The sequence below is a fragment of the Indicator indicator genome, chromosome 7 (assembly GCF_027791375.1).
Source record: "Indicator indicator isolate 239-I01 chromosome 7, UM_Iind_1.1, whole genome shotgun sequence".
In the NCBI taxonomy this organism is placed as follows: domain Eukaryota; kingdom Metazoa; phylum Chordata; class Aves; order Piciformes; family Indicatoridae; genus Indicator; species Indicator indicator.
Window position 1 is genome coordinate 40415860 of NC_072016.1, and position 18552 is coordinate 40434411.

The following is an 18552-nucleotide window of genomic DNA, read 5'->3' on the forward strand; positions in this document are numbered from 1 at the left end:
CAGGGAACTGCTGGAGAGAGTCCAGGGCAGGCTGCAAAGCTGCTGAGGGGCCTGGAGCAGCTCTGGGAGGAGCAAAGGCTGAGAGCCTTGGGGCTGAGAGCCTGGAGAAGAGCAGCCCCAGAGGGCAGCTGAGCAATGCTCAGCAAGAGCTAAAGGAGCTGTGGGCAGGGGGCAAGAGGCTGGGGCCAGGCTCTGCTGAGTGGTGCCCAGGGCCAGGCCAAGGGGCAGAAAGTGGAAGGCAGGAGGTTGGAGCTGAGCAGGAGGAGAAAGTTGTTTGGGGTGAGGGTGCTGGAGGGCTGGAGCAGGCTGCCCAGAGAGGTTGTGGAGTTCTCCTGGTGTGGAGAGCTTCCAACCCCCCCTGGGCATTGTGCTGCTGGGCAAGCTGCTGTGGGTGCCCTGCTGGAGCAGGGGCTTGGGCTGGATGATGCCCAGGGGTCCCTTCCAATTCCAGCCATGCTGGGGTTCTGGGATTTGAGCCTTGTACACACATCAGTGCCCTTCCCGTGCTTGCTGCTGCTGTCCCAAGAGCATTACCAGCTCTGCATCACAAACACCACTTCGCAGTGGTGGGAAGGACTCCTTCCTGCTCTCTATTTTCCTGTTAGTACACAGCTCTGGTCCATAACCACTATTCCAGCTCCTTCTCAAATCATCACCCTCATGGATTTGAGGGTCTCCAGAGCAGATGTTGTGTGGAATTGCTGTCCCCCACCTTCTCTCCCCCTCACAGAGTGGGAGCTCAACACCACATGTTGCATTACTCACTGAACAGGAGGTCTGCTTTGGGTTTGCATCTCCCGTATCCCCAAAGCTGGGCAGCTACACACCAGAAGTGATGTAGAGAAGCAAGGTTATACTCTTTGGGTCAGCAGGGTCACCACCCAAACACCTTAGCCTGAAATCAAACCAAATCACTCAGGTTTGCAGCACTCTAGGAGATGCTGAGCACCTCCTCAAGGGGAATTTTAGGGTTTCACAGCTTCACAGAGCGCACTGGGTTGGAAGGGAGCCTTCAAGTTCATCTTGTCCAACCCCCCTGCAGGCAGCAGGGACTCCTCCAACCAGAGCAGGCTGCCCAGGGACACAGCCAGGCTGAGCTTGAATGTCTGCAGGCATGGAGCCTCAACCCCCTCCCTGGGCAGCCTGTGCCAGTCTCTCCCCAGCCTCACTGTGCAGAACTCCCTCCTGATGTCCAACCTAACTCTGCCCTGCTCCACTTCCAAACCCTTGTCCCTCAGCCTACCCCCACAGCCCCTTCTGAACAGTCCCTCCCCAGCCTGCCTGGGGTCCCCTGCAGCTATTGAAATGCAGCTCTGAGGTCTCCCCAGAGCCTTCTCTTCTCCAGGCTGAGCATCCCCAACTCTCCCAGCCTGTCCCTGTAGCAGAGGTTCTTCAGCCCTCTGACAGATTTCCATGGCACACCGCTCCAAAAGGAGACAGTAGAAAAACAAATTGAAACTCTGAAGAAAAATCAGAAGGACCTATGGAAGCATAAAAAAAAAAAAATCAGAAGGACGCAGGGAAGAAATTTCTGCACCAAATTCATAATAAAAAGAGCTTTGAAAGCTTAGAAAAGATCACTTCCGGTACAGGAATGACAGGAAAGCAGCTGGCCCTGGCTGCAAGTCCCAGCTTTGAGCTGTTTATTCAGTCAACAAACAAAAAATGGTCCTCCTCAGAGCAGAGAGAGGAAGCCAGCACAGAAGCCCTGGCTCCAGCCAGCCACCCCCCAGACCAAATCCCTCCCCTAGCAGCCTGCAGCACCACACACACCAAGTAACCAAAAGACAGGGCTCCCACTTGGGGTTTTCAGGAGTCATCTCCTGCTTTTATCAGCTTAAAGAGTATTTTTAGCCTGATACAAGCCACCAGCTGTTGGTGTTTCAGTGCAGGGAGCAAAGCTGCCACTGAGGAACACCAAAACAAGCTGCACTGCTGGCAGGATGGGAGCAGACATGGCACAAAGCAGGCACAGAGCTGTGCAGAACAGGACTGTGAAGCAATTTTGCCCTGCAGCCTCCCAGCTGAGCAAGAAACACAAAGTGTAGCCTTCAGCTGTCTCCCCAGGGCATGGAGCAGCCTTCCTGAAACAGGTTTCTTCCTACCAAAACATTCTATTGATCTACTTGCCTGGTGGAAAAGGCCTTGGGGGTGCTGGGTGGCAGCAGCTGGAGAGGAGGCAGCAGTGCCCAGGTGGGCAAGAAGGGCAGCAGCAGCCTGGCCTGGAGCAGCAATGGTGTGGGCAGCAGGAGCAGGGCAGGGCTTGTGCCCTGTGCTGGGCACTGGGGAGGCCACAGCTTGAGTGCTGGCTTCAGCTCTGGGCCCTGAGTGCCAGAAGGACACTGAGGGCTGGAGCAGGTGCAGAGAAGGGCAAGAGAGCTGGGGAAGGGTCTGGAGAAGAGGGCTGGGGAGGGAGGAGCAGCTGAGGGAGCTGGGGGGGTTGGGGTGGAGAAGAGGAGGCTGAGGGAGACCTCATTGCTCTCTACAGCTCCTGAGAGGAGGCTGCAGCCAGCTGGGGGTTGGGCTCTGCTCCCTATCTCAGGTGATAGGAGAGGCAATGGCCTGAGATTATGCCAGGGGAGGGTTAGACTGAGGACCAATTTCTTTGGTGCAAGAGTGGTGAGGGATTGGCAGAGGCTGCCCAGGAGGTGGTGGAGTCCCCATGGCTCCAGGTGTTCCAGCAAGGTATGGCCATGGCACTTGTGGCCATGGTTTAGAGGCCATGGTGGGGTTGGGTTGCTGGTTGGACTGGCTGAGCTCAGAGGCCTTTTCCAACCCAAACAATTCCCTGGCTCCATGAAAAGAAGGGGCTTTGGCCAAAGGGCTGGCAGCACCTGGGCCATGCCACTGCTCACTTTCTGGGCACACCATGGACCTCTATGCCTTTAAATCCATGGGGCAGACAGGGATGGAGATGCACATTGCCCCAGATGGACATCTGTGCTGATGAGAGGACACAACTGGATTTTCTTTCTTCTGTTGCATGTCCTGAGGAAGCTTTTAGCCATGGGCTGCTTCATTATTCAAAACTCAGTCAGGATTCATTTACCCAGCTCTGGACATGGGCAGAGAGCCTGGACTGAATTATGCATGAGAAACCACAACAGAAACTCCCCTGAGCTCTGAGTGCAGCAGAGCAGCTCAGCTCTCCCTTGTCCTCACTGCAGTCACAGTAGCACAGAGCACCTGATAAGGGCAAGTGCAGGGTCCTGTCCGTGGGGAGGAACAACCTCCTGCAGCAGGGCAGGTGAGGGGGGACCTGCTGGGAAGCAGCTCCATGGAGGAGGACCTGAAAGTACCACCCTGGCAGCCTCACCTCTGTGCCTGGGAGCAGATCCTCCTGGAAGCTCTGCCAAAGCAGATGGAGGACAGGGAGGTGACTGGAGACAGCCAGCACGGCCTCACCAAGGGCAGGTCCTGCTGACCACTGTCCCTGGCTTCCCACAAGGGAGTCACTGCATCAGGGCACAAGGGAAGGGCAATGGAGCTCATCCAGATGGACTTCTGCAAGGCCTCTGACACAGTGCCCCACAAGATCCTTCTCTGTAAGCTGGAGAGATGTGGATCTGAGGGGTGGAGTGTGCAGTGCACAAGGAATTGCTGGATGACTGCATGCAGAGGGTGACCAGCACGATGTCCAGATGGAGATGGGTGACAACTGACTGTGGTGGGACCAGTGGGTTGGAAGGGACCTTTAAGAACATCCAGCTCCTGACTTTGTTCTCATTCATTTAGTTCCAGCCCCATGCATTCAGGCCTGCTCTGAAGGAGCCTCAAGAGCTCACATCTGAGCATCTCCAGAGCTAGGTGCAAGATGCTGCTCTCTGCCTTCAGAAACCCACCCAAAAGGCACAGCACCAAGGTGATGACTTGGCAGCAAGCAAAGCAGCTCCTGACTTTGCTCTCATTCATACAGTTCCTGTCCCATGCACTCAGCCCTGCTCTGAAGGACACAGCACCACAGACATTCCACTCTGGCTCTGCAAGCAACAGTTCCAACTCAGAGGATGTTCTGTGATCAGAGGATCACAGAAACTTGGCTTGGGTTGGGTTGGAAGGGACCTGAAAGCTCCAACTCCAGTGCCAACCCCCTGCCATGGGCAGGGACACCTCCCACCAGCCCAGGCTGCTCAAGGCCTCATCCAGCCTGGCCCTGAACACCTCCAGGGAGGGGGCAGCCACAGCCTCCCTGGGCAACCTGTGCCAGAGTCTCCCCACCCTCACTGCAAAGAATTTCTTCCTCCTCTCCACTCTCAATCTCCCCTCTCCCAGCTCAAAGCCATTGTCCCTCAGCCTGGCACTGCAAGTCAAAAGCTACCACACACATATATGTCATGGAGGCTTTCAGATGAGGTCTGTGGAACCCAAAAATCTTCTTGCCAGCTGCAAATGCCACCCTGAGAAAGGCACCAGAGTCATCCCTGAAGGGGGATTTTAGAGCATTCCATTCTCAACTAGACTCAGCTGCTCAAGGCCTCATGCAACTTGGCCTTGAACACCCCCAGGCAGGAGGCATCCACAGCCACCCTGGGCAACCTGTTCCAGTGTCTCACCACCCTCACACTGAAGCACTTCTCCCTCAGCTCCACTCTGACCCTGCTCTGCCTCAGCTTCAAACCATTCCCCCTTGGCCTGGCTCTAGACACCCTCAGCAAAAGCCTCTCTGCAGCCTTCCTGCAGGATCCCTTCAGGTCCTGGCAGGCAGCTCTAAGGAACCCCTGGAGCCTTCTCCTCTGCAGGCTGCACACCCCCAGCTCCTTCAGCCTGGCCTCAGAGCTGCTCCAGCCCTTGGATCATCCTTGTGGCCTCCTCTGGCCTCACTCCAGCAGCTCTGTGTCCTTCTGCTGGGGACAGCAGAGCTGGAGGCAGGATTGGAGGTGAGGTCTCAGGGCTGGGGGCAGGAAGGAAGGCACAGGGACAGCCTCTGCTCACTTGTGCCCTGGCATAGGCCAAGGGGCAAGGGATGGAAACTGCAGCCCAGGAGGTTGCAGCTCACCAGGAGGAGGAACTTCTTGAGTGGGAGGGTGCCAGAGCCCTGGAGCAGGCTGCCCAGAGAGGTTGTGGAGTCTCCTTGTGTGGAGCCTTTGCAGCCCTGTCTGGATGTGTTCCTGTGTGCCCTGTGCTGGATTCTCTGCTCCTGCTCTGGCAGGGGGCTGGACTGGAAGCTCTCCAGAGGTCCCTTCCAACTCCTCACATCCTGTGAGCCAAGCTGGCAGAGACTCCTCTCCCCAAACCTGACGACCACTCCTCACCCCTTTGCCTCTTCACAGCCCTTCAAACATCTTTGCTCAACTTCCTTCCTTCCTCCCCCCACCACCCCCTCCTCCCCGGGCCGGCAGCAGCAGAGGCTGAGGAGCCGGCAGGAGCTGTTGCTAAGCAGAGGCTTTTGTTTTGACACTACGGAAATGCTGCTGCCAGCGCTCCGGGGGTGGGCAGGATGGGGTGGGGTGGGCAGGGCAGCTCCTGCCTCTGCTTTGGGTTACAAACAATTCCAACAGCAGGAGAAGGCTTCCCAAACCAGGGAGGGACAGCCAGGGGTCAGCACCAGAGCTCCAGCTGGCACCTGGCAAGGCACAGCACTGAACTGTTCCCTCTGGCAGGGACAGCTCTGAGCTTGGGGAGGGCAGATTGAGACTGGAGATGGGGAAGGGATTCTTGAGAGTGAGAGTGGAGAGACACTGGAACAGGTTGCCCAGGGAGGTAGTTGAGGCTTCATCCCTGGTGATCTTCAAGGGGAGGCTGGGCAGGGCTCTGGGCAACCTGATCCTAGTGGAGGATCATAGAATCATAAATTGTCAGTGTTGGAAGGGAGCTCAAGGCTCAGCCAGTCCCAACCCCCTGCCATGGGCAGGGACACCTCACACTCCAGCAGGTTGCTCACAGCCACCTCCAGCCTGGCTGCAAACACCTCCAGGGATGAGGCTTCCACCACCTCCCTGGGCAACCTCTGCCAGGCTCTCACCACCCTCCTGGCCAACAACTTCTTCCTCACATCCAATCTCAATCTACCCATTTCTATTTTGTTTCCAATACCCCCCAATCTTATCACTCCCTGACACCCTCAGAAGTCCCTCCCCAGCTTTCTTGGATGTCCCTGCTGACTGCAGGGGGGTTGGACTGGCTGAGCTTTGGAGGTCCCTTCCAACCCAGCCCATTCCATGAGCTTGTGCTGCATGGCACCATCCCCATATCCAAGTCCTGAGGCAATCCAACACCTTCAGCAGCAGTGGGGTGAGCAGTAGCTCACTCTGGCATGGCTGCAGTAGGAATCCCACCTTCAGGAATTCAGGGATTCCCCACCGCCAAACGTGAGGGCAGAGATGAAGAAGCAAACCTCCACTCACAGGCAGGGATCTTAGCACAACAGCTCCGATCCCACAGGCTCTGAACCCAGGGCTCTGTGCCAGAAAGGGGCAAACAACCACCCCGGAGTGTGAACTGGCACTGGAGAGGGAAAAACCTCACCTACAACTTCATCAACTCCTAAGAGTCTTATCCTTGACAGAAATAGGCTTTGGACACTTCCTGCCCTTCACAGGGCACTGTGAAAATACCACAGAGCCAGAGGATTGTTTGGGTTGGAAAAGGCCTCTGAGCTCAGCCAGTCCAACCAGCAACCCAACCCCACCATGGCCTCTAAACCATGGCCACAAGAGCCACATCCACACATTTCTGCAACACCTCCAGCCACGGGGACTCCACCACCTCCTGGGCAGCCTCTGTCAATCCCTAACCACGTTTGCAGCAAAGAAATGTTTCCTCCTCTCCAAACTAAGCCTCCCCTGGAACAATTTCAGGCCATTTCCTCTCCTTTTCTCACCTGAGATAGGGAGCAGAGCCCAACCCCCAGCTGGCTGCAGCCTCCTCTCAGGAGCTGTAGAGAGCAATGAGGTCTCCCTCAGCCTCCTCTTCTCCACCCCAACCCCCCCCAGCTCCCTCAGCTGCTCCTCCCTCCCCAGCCCTCTTCTCCAGACCCTTCCCCAGCTCTCTTGCCCTTCTCTGCACCTGCTCCAGCCCTCAGTGTCCTTCTGGCACTCAGGGCCCAGAGCTGAAGCCAGCACTCAAGCTGTGGCCTCCCCAGTGCCCAGCACAGGGCACAAGCCCTGCCCTGCTCCTGCTGCCCACACCATTGCTGCTCCAGGCCAGGCTGCTGCTGCCCTTCTTGCCCACCTGGGCACTGCTGGCTCCTCTCCAGCTGCTGACACCCAGCACACCCAGGCCCTTTTCACCAGCACAGAGCTTCCCAAATCCTTCCACACGGGAATCTATTCCCACCCTAAGATCTTGACCTCTTCAGCAAAGCTTTGTCTCAGCTCAGCCCACCCAGTGCCTCAGACCCTTCTTTGCTCCATACAAATAACCCTCCTGGCCAGCACCTCCTGTGCTGCTCTCCAATGCTGCAGAGGAGGCTCCTGCTCTGGAGCAAGTCCCACTGCTGCTGGGCAGGCAGCAAGCTCTGGCTGTCATCTCCAGCACAGCTGAGCACAGGGCTGAGCTCCACCTTGGGATCTGGGTCAGCCAGAGCCAGGGCAGAGCTGGAGATAGAGCCCTGTGTCCTCAGGCAACCCCTGAACCAGCTCCCTGCCTGAGGAGCTGCCCTTGCTCCTGAAACCAGCTCAACCTCCTGGTGTCCCTACAGACACAGCAGAAGGCCTCCCCACCTGCAGCACTGTCTCCAGTTCTGGGGCCCCCAGCACAAGAAAGACCTGGAGCTGCTGGAGAGGGGCCAGAGGAGGCCACCAAGATGAGCAGAGGGCTGGAGAAGCTCCCCTGTGGGGACAGGCTGGGAGAGTTGGGCTTGGGCAGCCTGCAGAGGAGAAGGCTCCAGGGAGACCTTCTGGTGGCCTTGCAGTGCTCCAAGGGCCCAGCAGAAAGCTGGGGACAGACTTCTGAGCAGGAGCTCTTGTGCCAGCCCAAGGGGGGATGGTTTGGACTCAAAGAGGGAGGTTAAGAGTGCAGAGAAGGAGAAATGTTTGAGGCTGAGGGTGGGGAGAGCCTGGCCCAGGCTGCCCAGAGAGGTGGGAGCTGCCCCAGGCTGGCAGCAGTGCAGGTCAGGGTGTTTGGGGCTGTGAGCTGCTCTGGGTGGGGATGGCCCTGCTGGCTGCAGGGGGTGGACTGGGGGAGCTTGAGAGGTCCCTTCCAAGCCAGACCATTTTGTGACTCCATGACTCTGTGGATCAGCATTCAGACCACAGGAGCTGCTGCCTCCCAAGTGCCTATCCCAGAGTTACAACCAAAGCAGGAGAAACTCACAGCTTTCCACACTCTGACCCCAGCCCAGAAGAATGCTTCCCTACTCCATCAGAAATACAAATGCCTTATTTCAAGCACCCTGCTATTGAAGGCCAGCACCTCAGGCCCACATCAAAGCAGCTCCTAAGCCTCAAGAGCTCACATCTGAGCATCTCCAGAGCTAGGTGCAAGATGCTGCTCTCTGCCTTCAGAAACCCACCCAAAAGGCACAGCACCAAGGTGATGACTTGGCAGCAAGCAAAGCAGCTCCTGACTTTGCTCTCATTCATACAGTTCCTGTCCCATGCACTCAGCCCTGCTCTGAAGGACACAGCACCACAGACATTCCACTCTGGCTCTGCAAGCAACAGTTCCAACTCAAAGGATGTTCTGTGATCAGAGGATCACAGAAACTTGGCTTGGGTTGGGTTAAAAGGGACCTGAAAGCTCCAACTCCAGTGCCAACCCCCTGCCATGGGCAGGGACACCTCCCACCAGCACAGGCTGCTCAAGGCCTCATCCAGCCTGGCCCTGAACACCTCCAGGGAGAGGGCAGCCACAGCCTCCATGGGTAACCTGTGCCAGTTCCAAGTTTCTCCTCCTGTTGAGGTGGAACCTCCTGGGTTGCAGCTTGTACCCACTGCACCTTGTCCTCTCCCTGGGCACCACTGAGCAGAGCCTGGCCCCAGCCTCCTGGCAGCCATCTGCAGACACCTGTAGACATTGATCAGTTTCCCCTCTCAACTTTCTCTTCTCCAGGCTCAACAGCAAGCTGGGCTGGTGGGAGGTGTCCCTGCCCATGGCAGAGCGTTGGCACTGGATGAGTTTTATGATCCCTTCCAGCCCAAACTCTTTTGTGAATCTAAGAGTAAGGGCACAGACTTGAACATGAGAAGTTCCACCTGAACATGAGAAGGAACTTCTTGACTTTGAGGGTGGCAGAGCCCTGGAGCAGGCTGCCCAGAGAGGTGGTGGAGCCTCTATCTCTGGAGACTTTCAAGCCCCACCTGGATGTGTTCCTGTGTGCCCTGCCTTGGGTGTCCCTGCTCTGTCACAGGGCTTGGACTGGATGATCTCTGGAGGTCCTTTCCAAGCCCTACCATTCTGTGATGTTCTCCCAACACCTTTCTGGAGCCTTGCATTTACCACCCAGTATCTGTGCTTCCAAGCCCAAGGCCTGTCTCAGGCAGGTAGTGACTTCTTCTGCAGGTAGTTATTCCACTTTCTGGCCCATGGGATGAGCCTGGATGGCTGTGATCCAGACTCCCACGCTGAGCTGGCAGCTTCTGAGGGCATCCAGAGAATCAGCTCCAAAAGTAACCTGCAATTCCAGCCAAACAAGAGGAGCTCAGCTGGGGGAGTGCAGCTGGTTTGTGTTCAGGGCATCCAAACAAAGCTCCTCTAGGCACAGTATGTCATGAAGACAACTTCTCAGCTCCCAGAGTGCCCCCCACACCCAGGGAATTCTATCTCCACTCCCTCCCCCCTGCTCATGGAAGTCCTGCAGAGCCACTCAGAGCTCAGTCAGTAGTCAGACCATGCTCTGCAAGCACAAATGGTGATGCCTCTTCATGCCTTCAAGCAGATCACAGAATCACAGCTCTGGGTTGGAAAGGACCTCCAAAGCTCATCCAGTCCAACCCCCTCTGTAGTCAGCAATGGTTTGGGTTGGAAGAGCCCTTAAAGATCATAGAGTCCTAAAATGGTTTGGGTTGGAAAAGGCTTTAAGATCATAGAGTCCTAGAATGGTTTGGGTTGGAAAGGACCTTAAAGATCACAGAGTCCAGAATGGGTTGGGTTGGAAGGGACCTTAAAGATCATAGAGTCCAGAATGGGTTGGGTTGGAAAGGACCTTAAAGATCATAGAGTCCTATAATGGTTTGGGTTGGAAAAGGCTTTAAGATCATAGAGTCCTAGAATGGTTTGGGTTGGAAAGGACCTTAAAGATCATAGAGTCCAGAATGGGTTGAGTTGGAAGGGACCTTAAAGATCATAGAGTCCAGAATGGTTTGGGTTGGAAGGGACCTTAAAGATCATAGAGTCCAGAATGGGTTGGGTTGGAAGGGACCTTAAAGATCATAGAGTCCAGAATGGTTTGGGTTGGAAGGGACCTTAAAGATCATAGAGTCCAGAATGGGTTGGGTTGGAAGGGACCTTAAAGATCATAGAGTCCAGAATGGTTTGGGTTGGAAGGGACCTTAAAGATCAGAGAGTCCAGAATGGTTTGGGTTGGAAGGGACCTTAAAGATCAGAGAGTCCAGAATGGGTTGGGTTGGAAGGGACCTTAAAGATCATAGAGTCCAGAATGGTCTGGGTTGGAAAGGACCTTAAAGATCATAGAGTCCAGAATGGTTTGGGTTGGAAAGGACCTTAAAGATCAGAGAGTCCAGAATGGGTTGGGTTGGAAGGGACCTTAAAGATCATAGAGTCCAGAATGGTTTGGGTTGGAAAGGACCTTAAAGATCATAGAGTCCTAGAATGGTTTGGGTTGGAAGGGACCTTAAAGATCAGAGAGTCCAGAATGGGTTGGGTTGGAAGGGACCTTAAAGATCATAGAGTCCTAGAATGGTTTGGGTTGGAAAGGACCTTAAAGATCATAGAGTCCTAGAATGGGTTGGGTTGGAAGGGACCTTAAAGATCATAGAGTCCAGAAAGGTTTGGGTTGGAAGGGACCTTAAAGATCAGAGAGTCCAGAATGGGTTGGGTTGGAAGGGACCTTAAAGATCATAGAGTCCAGAATGGTTTGGGTTGGAAGGGACCTTAAAGATCAGAGAGTCCAGAATGGGTTGGGTTGGAAGGGACCTTAAAGATCAGAGAGTCCAGAATGGTTTGGGTTGGAAGGGACCTTAAAGATCATAGAGTCCAGAATGGTTGGGTTGGAAGGGACCTTAAAGATCAGAGAGTCCAGAATGGTTTGGGTTGGAAAGGACCTTAAAGATCATAGAGTCCAGAATGGTTTGGGTTGGAAGGGACCTTAAAGATCAGAGAGTCCAGAATGGGTTGGGTTGGAAGGGACCTTAAAGATCATAGAGTCCAGAATGGGTTGGGTTGGAAGGGACCTTAAAGATCAGAGAGTCCAGAATGGTTTGGGTTGGAAAGGACCTTAAAGATCAGAGAGTCCAGAATGGTTTGGGTTGGAAGGGACCTTAAAGATCAGAGAGTCCAGAATGGTTTGAGTTGGAAGGGACCTTAAAGATCAGAGAGTCCAGAATGGTTTGGGTTGGAAGGGACCTTAAAGATCAGAGAGTCCAGAATGGGTTGGGTTGGAAGGGACCTTAAAGATCATAGAGTCCAGAATGGTTTGGGTTGGAAGGGACCTTAAAGATCATAGAGTCCAGAATGGTTTGGGTTGGAAAGGACCTTAAAGATCATAGAGTCCAGAATGGTTTGGGTTGGAAGGGACCTTAAAGATCAGAGAGTCCAGAATGGTTTGGGTTGGAAGGGACCTTAAAGATCAGAGAGTCCAGAATGGTTTGGGTTGGAAGGGACCTTAAAGATCATAGAGTCCAGAATGGTTTGGGTTGGAAAGGACCTTAAAGATCAGAGAGTCCAGAATGGGTTGGGTTGGAAGGGACCTTAAAGATCATAGAGTCCAGAATGGGTTGGGTGGGAAGGGACCTTAAAGATCATAGAGTCCAGAATGGTTTGGGTTGGAAGGGACCTTAAAGATCATAGAGTCCAGAATGGGTTGGGTGGGAAGGGACCTTAAAATCATAGAGTCCAGAATGGTTTGGGTTGGAAAGGACCTTAAAGATCACAGAGTCCAGAATGGGTTGGGTTGGAAGGGACCTTAAAGATCAGAGAGTCCAGAATGGTTTGGGTTGGAAAGGACCTTAAAGATCACAGAGTCCAGAATGGGTTGGGTGGGAAGGGACCTTAAAGATCATAGAGTCCAGAATGGTTTGGGTTGGAAAGAACCTTAAAGATCAGAGAGTCCAGAATGGTTTGGGTTGGAAAGGACCTTAAAGATCATAGAGTCCAGAATGGGTTGGGTTGGAAGGGACCTTAAAGATCAGAGAGTCCAGAATGGGTTGGGTTGGAAGGGACCTTAAAGATCAGAGAGTCCAGAATGGTTTGGGTTGGAAGGGACCTTAAAGATCACAGAGTCCAGAATGGTTTGAGTTGGAAGGGACCTTAAAGATCAGAGAGTCCAGAATGGTTTGGGTTGGAAGGGACCTTAAAGATCATAGAGTCCAGAATGGTTTGGGTGGGAAGGGACCTTAAAGATCATAGAGTCCAGAATGGTTTGGGTTGGAAGGGACCTTAAAGATCATAGAGTCCAGAATGGTTTGGGTGGGAAGGGACCTTAAAGATCAGAGAGTCCTAGAATGGTTTGGGTTGGAAGGGACCTTAAAGATCACAGAGTCCAGAATGGGTTGGGTTGGAAGGGACCTTAAAGATCATAGAGTCCTAGAATGGTTTGGGTTGGAAGGGACCTTAAAGATCATAGAGTCCAGAATGGTTTGGGTTGGAAAGGACCTTAAAGATCAGAGAGTCCAGAATGGTTTGGGTTGGAAGGGACCTTAAAGATCACAGAGTCCAGAATGGGTTGGGTTGGAAGGGACCTTAAAGATCATAGAGTCCAGAATGGTTTGGGTTGGAAAGGACCTTAAAGATCACAGAGTCCAGAATGGGTTGGGTGGGAAGGGACCTTAAAGATCATAGAGTCCAGAATGGTTTGGGTTGGAAAGAACCTTAAAGATCAGAGAGTCCAGAATGGTTTGGGTTGGAAGGGACCTTAAAGATCAGAGAGTCCAGAATGGGTTGGGTTGGAAGGGACCTTAAAGATCAGAGAGTCCTAGAATGGTTTGGGTTGGAAAGAACCTTAAAGATCATAGAGTCCTAGAATGGGTTGGGTTGGAAGGGACCTTAAAGATCAGAGAGTCCAGAATGGGTTGGGTTGGAAAGGACCTTAAAGATCAGAGAGTCCAGAATGGGTTGGGTTGGAAGGGACCTTAAAGATCATAGAGTCCAGAATGGTTTGGATTGGAAAGGACCTTAAAGATCATAGAGTCCAGAAAGGTTTGGGTTGGAAGGGACCTTAAAGATCAGAGAGTCCAGAATGGTTTGGGTTGGAAGGGACCTTAAAGATCAGAGAGTCCAGAATGGTTTGGGTTGGAAGGGACCTTAAAGATCAGAGAGTCCAGAATGGGTTGGGTTGGAAGGGACCTTAAAGATCAGAGAGTCCTAGAATGGTTTGGGTTGGAAGGGACCTTAAAGATCATAGAGTCCTAGAATGGTTTGGGTTGGAAGGGACCTTAAAGATCATAGAGTCCAGAGTGGTTTGGGTTGGAAGGGACCTTAAAGATCAGAGAGTCCAGAATGGGTTGGGTTGGAAGGGACCTTAAAGATCACAGAGTCCAGAATGGTTTGGGTTGGAAGGGACCTTAAAGATTCTCCAGTTTGAATCCTCCTGTCATGGGGGGTTGGAACTGGATGGAGGTGCACAGTCTAGAGACTCAAAATCCACCTGGATGCATTCCTGCTTTGGCAGGGGTTTGGACTTGATGTTCAGAGGTTCATTCCAAACCATTCTGTGACAGAGGGGAGAGGGGGAGAGGCGACAAGAGCAGGCAGGGTTTAGCTGAGTGCCATGTGGAGGCTGTGGCTGTCCAGAAGCAGCTGGATGCTGCTCACCTTAGCAAGCCACTAAGGGAAGCAGGGCCAGAAGGGAGGGAGGTGCAGCTGGAGAAGGGCCTGGCTGAGTGGAGCCAAGCTCCCCTGTGACAGAGCTGGCACACAGCCATGGATCTGCTGATGGCTGGGAGGAGAGGAGCAGAGGATGGCTGGCAGAAGCTGCTGAGGCAGCTCATGGCTCAGCAGCCATGCAGGAGAGTGCAGCACTGCTTCCCATCACCCAGCAGCAGCAAGCTCAGAGAGTCAGGGAACAGTCTGGGGCTGAAGACTGGTTTGAAGGTCACCCAGTCCAACCTCCCACCAAGCTGAAAAGCTTCCCCTGCAGGAAGGTCTCTGCTGAGGACCTCTCTAAAGAGCCTTCTCCACCTCTGTGCTGCTCCCAAAATCCACACTCCTGCCCTGCAGCCAGGGACCTTCCTTTGCCCTCTTCAAGGTGTTACACAGGGAGGGACTTCTGAGCCCCTGCTCAGCTGGAAGAACTTCTGCAGCCTAATACCAGGGCAGAGGGTTGGACACTGACCTGTGGGCAAGCTGAGAAGGTGCCATGGGAATGCTGCCCAGGACTGTGGGCTATGCCCTGCAGAAATACCTTTACAGCCCCCTGCCCAAGCTCAGCAGCATGCTGCATTCTGCTTCAAAAGTCAAAGCAGTTCCTTCCTGGGAGCCTCACACAACACCAGGCTGCAACCCACCTGCCTTGGGCATGGTACAAAGAAAGGTCTTGATTGGAGCTGGCACTCAAACCTGGGCAACACAACCACCTCTGCTTCTACCTAGTCAGAAGATCAAGAAATAGTTTGGGTGGGAAGGGACCTCTCAAGCTCCCCCAGTCCACCCCCCTGCAGCCAGCAGGGCCATTCCCACCCAGAGCAGCTCACAGCCCCAAACACCCTGACCTGCACTGCTGCCAGCCTGGGGCAGCTCCCACCTCTCTGGGCAGCCTGGGCCAGGCTCTCCCCACCCTCAGCCTCAAACATTTCTCCTTCTCTGCACTCTTAACCTCCCTCTTGCAGTCCAAACCATCCCCCCTTGGCCTGGCACAAGAGGTCCTGCTCAGAAGTCTGTCCCCAGCTTTCTGCTGGGCCCTTGGAGCACTGCAAGGCCACCAGAAGGTCTCCCTGGAGCCTTCTCCTCTGCAGGCTGCCCAAGCCCAACTCTCCCAGCCTGGCCTCCCAGCAGAGCCCTTCCAGCCCTGCCAGCATTGCTGTGGCCTCCTCTGGCCCTGCTCCAGCAGCTCCCTGGCTGTGCTGAGGGCTCCAGAGCTGCCCCAGCACTGCAGGGAGGGTCAGAGCAGAGCAGAGCAGAGGGGCAGAATCCCCTCCCTGCCCCTGCTGCCCACACTGCTGGGGATCAGCCCAGGACAGGCTGGGGCTGTGCTGACAGCACTCAGTGCTGGCCCCTGGCCAGCTCTGCACTCCAAGGACCCCAAGTCCTTCTCCTCAGGGCTGCTCTCCAGCCCTTCATTCCCAGCCTCTGTTGATATCAGAGGTTGCCCTGGCTTGGTTGCAGGTCTTGCACTTGGCCTTGTTGAACCTCATAAGGTTCTCACAGGGCCCCACTTCTGAAGCCTGTCCCAGTCCCTGTGGATGGATCCAGTCCCTCCAGCAAGCTGACTTCACCACTCAGCTTGGTGCCACCCACAAGCTGGTGAGGCTGCCTCTCTCCCACTCTCCTTGTCACTGGGGAAGATATTAACTAATAGTGGTCCCAGCAGGAAGCCCTGAGGGACTGCACTCCTAACTGCTTTCCACTTGGACATGGAGCTGGAATTTGGTGACTCCAGCTCGTAGAATCACAGAACTGTCAGGGTTGGAAGGGACCTCAAGGCTCAGCCAGTCCCAACCCCCCTGCCATGGGCATCTCACACTCCAGCAGGTTGCTCACAGCCACCTCCAGCCTGGCTGCACAAACCTCCTCTTCTTTGAGCTCTTTTCTTACCCACGTCTCCCCTCAGAAGGAGCTGGCAGAGCTGTGGGGTCTAGGACACAAGTAGGGGAGCCTCACATTCCATCTCCTGCCAGACACTGCCACAGAAGCAGACAGACCTGTGCCCACCCCATACCACTGCACCATGGCACTGCCAGCCTTCACCAACTGCAGCAGGAAAGAATCTGCTCCTCATGCCCAACCTGCAGCTCCCCTGGTGCAACCTGAGGTCGTTTTCTCCTCATCAGAGCAGAGCAGAATCCCCTCCCCTGCTGCCACACAACATGGGGCTGAGAGTGGAGCTGCACAAGCAGAGCCTGCAGAGAACATCACCAGACTGGAAATCTGCTTTGGAAAAAGCCTGATCTGTCCTTGGGCAACTCCCAAACCCTTCTCCTGGGCTCTGACAACCTCTCCATTCACAAAATATTTCATGGGGGTGAGGGGACAGAAGCTCTGTAGCAGAAGAGATGATGAAACATGCAGCTCACCCTGTGTGACTGCACCACAGGAAAATAAAGGGGGCTTGGGAGAGGTTTTATTGCCCAAAAGGGGCTTGGGAGAGGTTTTATTGCTCCTCATTAGAGAAACAAGGCAGGGGCTTAATTGAATTTAATCCCCAGACAAACCTGTGCTGGCCTGAAGTGGTTCCTCATCAGCCAAATTGCCACAGCCTGCTCTCAGAGCCCAGAAGGAAGCCAGCAGCTCCAGGCAAATGGAGGAGCTGAGCTGGCTCACCAAGCAGCTTCCAGTGTGGAGGGGTTGGAAGGGACCTCTGGGCACCATTCAACCCCCTGCTCCAGCAGGGCACCCACAGCAGCCTGCCCAGCAGCACAATGCCCAGGGGGGGTTGGAAGCTCTCCACACCAGGAGACTCCACAACCTCTCTGGGCAGCCTGCTCCAGCCCTCCAGCACCCTCACCCCAAACAACTTTCTGCTCCTGCTCAGCTCCAACCTCCTGCCTTCCACTTTCTGCCCCTTGGCCTGGCCCTGGGCACCACTCAGCAGAGCCTGGCCCCAGCCTCTTGCCCCCTCCCCACAGCTCCTTTAGCTCTTGCTGAGCATTGCTCAGCTGCCCTCTGGGGCTGCTCTTCTGCAGGCTCTCAGCCCCAGGGCTCTCAGCCTTTGCTCCTCCAGAGCTGCTCCAGGCCCCTCAGCAGCTTTGCAGCCTGCCCTGCACTCTCTCCAGCAGTTCCCTGTCTCTCTGGAACTGGGGAAGCCCAAAATTGGCTCCAAGACTCCAGCTGTGGCCTGAATAGAGCAGAGTAGAGGAGGAAGAGAGCCTCTCTAGACCTGCTGACCTTGATGCACCCCAGGACACGATTGGCCCTGAGGGCACACTGCTGGCTTGTGGTCATCACCCAGCACTGCCAGATCCTTCTCCTTGGGGCTGGTTTGCAGCAGGTTGAACCTTCACTGGTGCTGGGAGAGATGTTTTTTTTCTGTCAAGGTGCCAGACTTGCCCTTGTTGAACCTTTAGCAAGCAGGGGGGCTGGGCTGGAGGATCTCCAGAGGCCCCTTCCAACCCCCCCTCCCCGGCTGGGGTTCTGTGAAATACAAAACCTGCTCTGGGATGTCAGGATCCTCACCCTGCTGGGAGCTGAGCCAGAGTGGCTGAAGCCACCCTTCTGTCAGGTTCTCCTGCCCAGCTGCCTGCAGGCACACAGCAGCTCTGAGCTGCTCTGCTGAAGCACACAGGGAAGGTCTGCAGAGCCCCCAGGGCTGGCAGCTCTGCCAATTCCCCTGGGGCAAAGCAAGGGCTGCCCATGGAAGGTCTGCTCCTAGCCACTGGCAGCTCCTTCTTATCTTTCTTCATTTGATTAGGAGAGGGACTTGGGAGTGCTGGAGGATGAGAAGCTCAACATGAGCTGTCAGTGTGCTCTTGCAGCCCAGAGAGCCAAGCAGAGCCTGGGCTGCAGCAGGAGAAGTGTGGCCAGCAGGGCCAGGGAGGGGATTCTCCCCCTCTGCTCCACTCTGCTGAGAGCCCACCTGGAGCTCTGGGTCCAGTTCTGGAGCCTCTATTGCAAGAGGGATCTGGACATGCTGGAAGGTGTCCAGAGAAGGGCCACCAGGATGAGCAGAGGGCTGGAGCTGCTCTGCTGTGAGGACAGACTGAGAGAGTTGGGGTTGTGCAGGCTGGAGAGGAGAAGGCTCCGAGGTGACCTTCTTGTGGCCTTCCAGCATCTGAAGGGAGCTCCAAGAAAGCTGGGGAGGGACTTTTTAGGCTATCAGGGAGTGACAGGACTGGGGGGAATGGAACAAAGCTGGAAGTGGGGAGATTCAGGCTGGGTGTGAGGAAGAAGTTCTTCCCCATGAGAGTGGTGAGAGCCTGGAATGGGTTGTCCAGGGAGATGGTTGAGGCTCCATCCCTGGAGGTGTTTGCAGCCAGGCTGGATGAGGCTCTGGCCAGCCTGATGCAGTGTGAGGTGTCCCTGCCCATGGCAGGGGGTTGGGACTGGCTGAGCCTTGGGGTCCCTTCCAACCTTGACTGATTCTGTGATTCTGTGATTGATTTCAGGCACAAATGATTCATAGACTCACAGGATGGGCTGGGTTGGAAGAGACCCTTAAAGCTCATCCAGCTCCAACCCCCTGCCATGGGCAGGGACACCTCCCACCAGCACAGGCTGCTCAAGGCCTCATTCAGCCTGGCCTGGAACACCTCCAGGGAGGGGGCAGCCTGTTCCAGTCTCTCCCCACCCTCACTCTCAACAATTTCTTCCTCCTCTCCACTCTCACTCTCCCCTCTCCCAGCT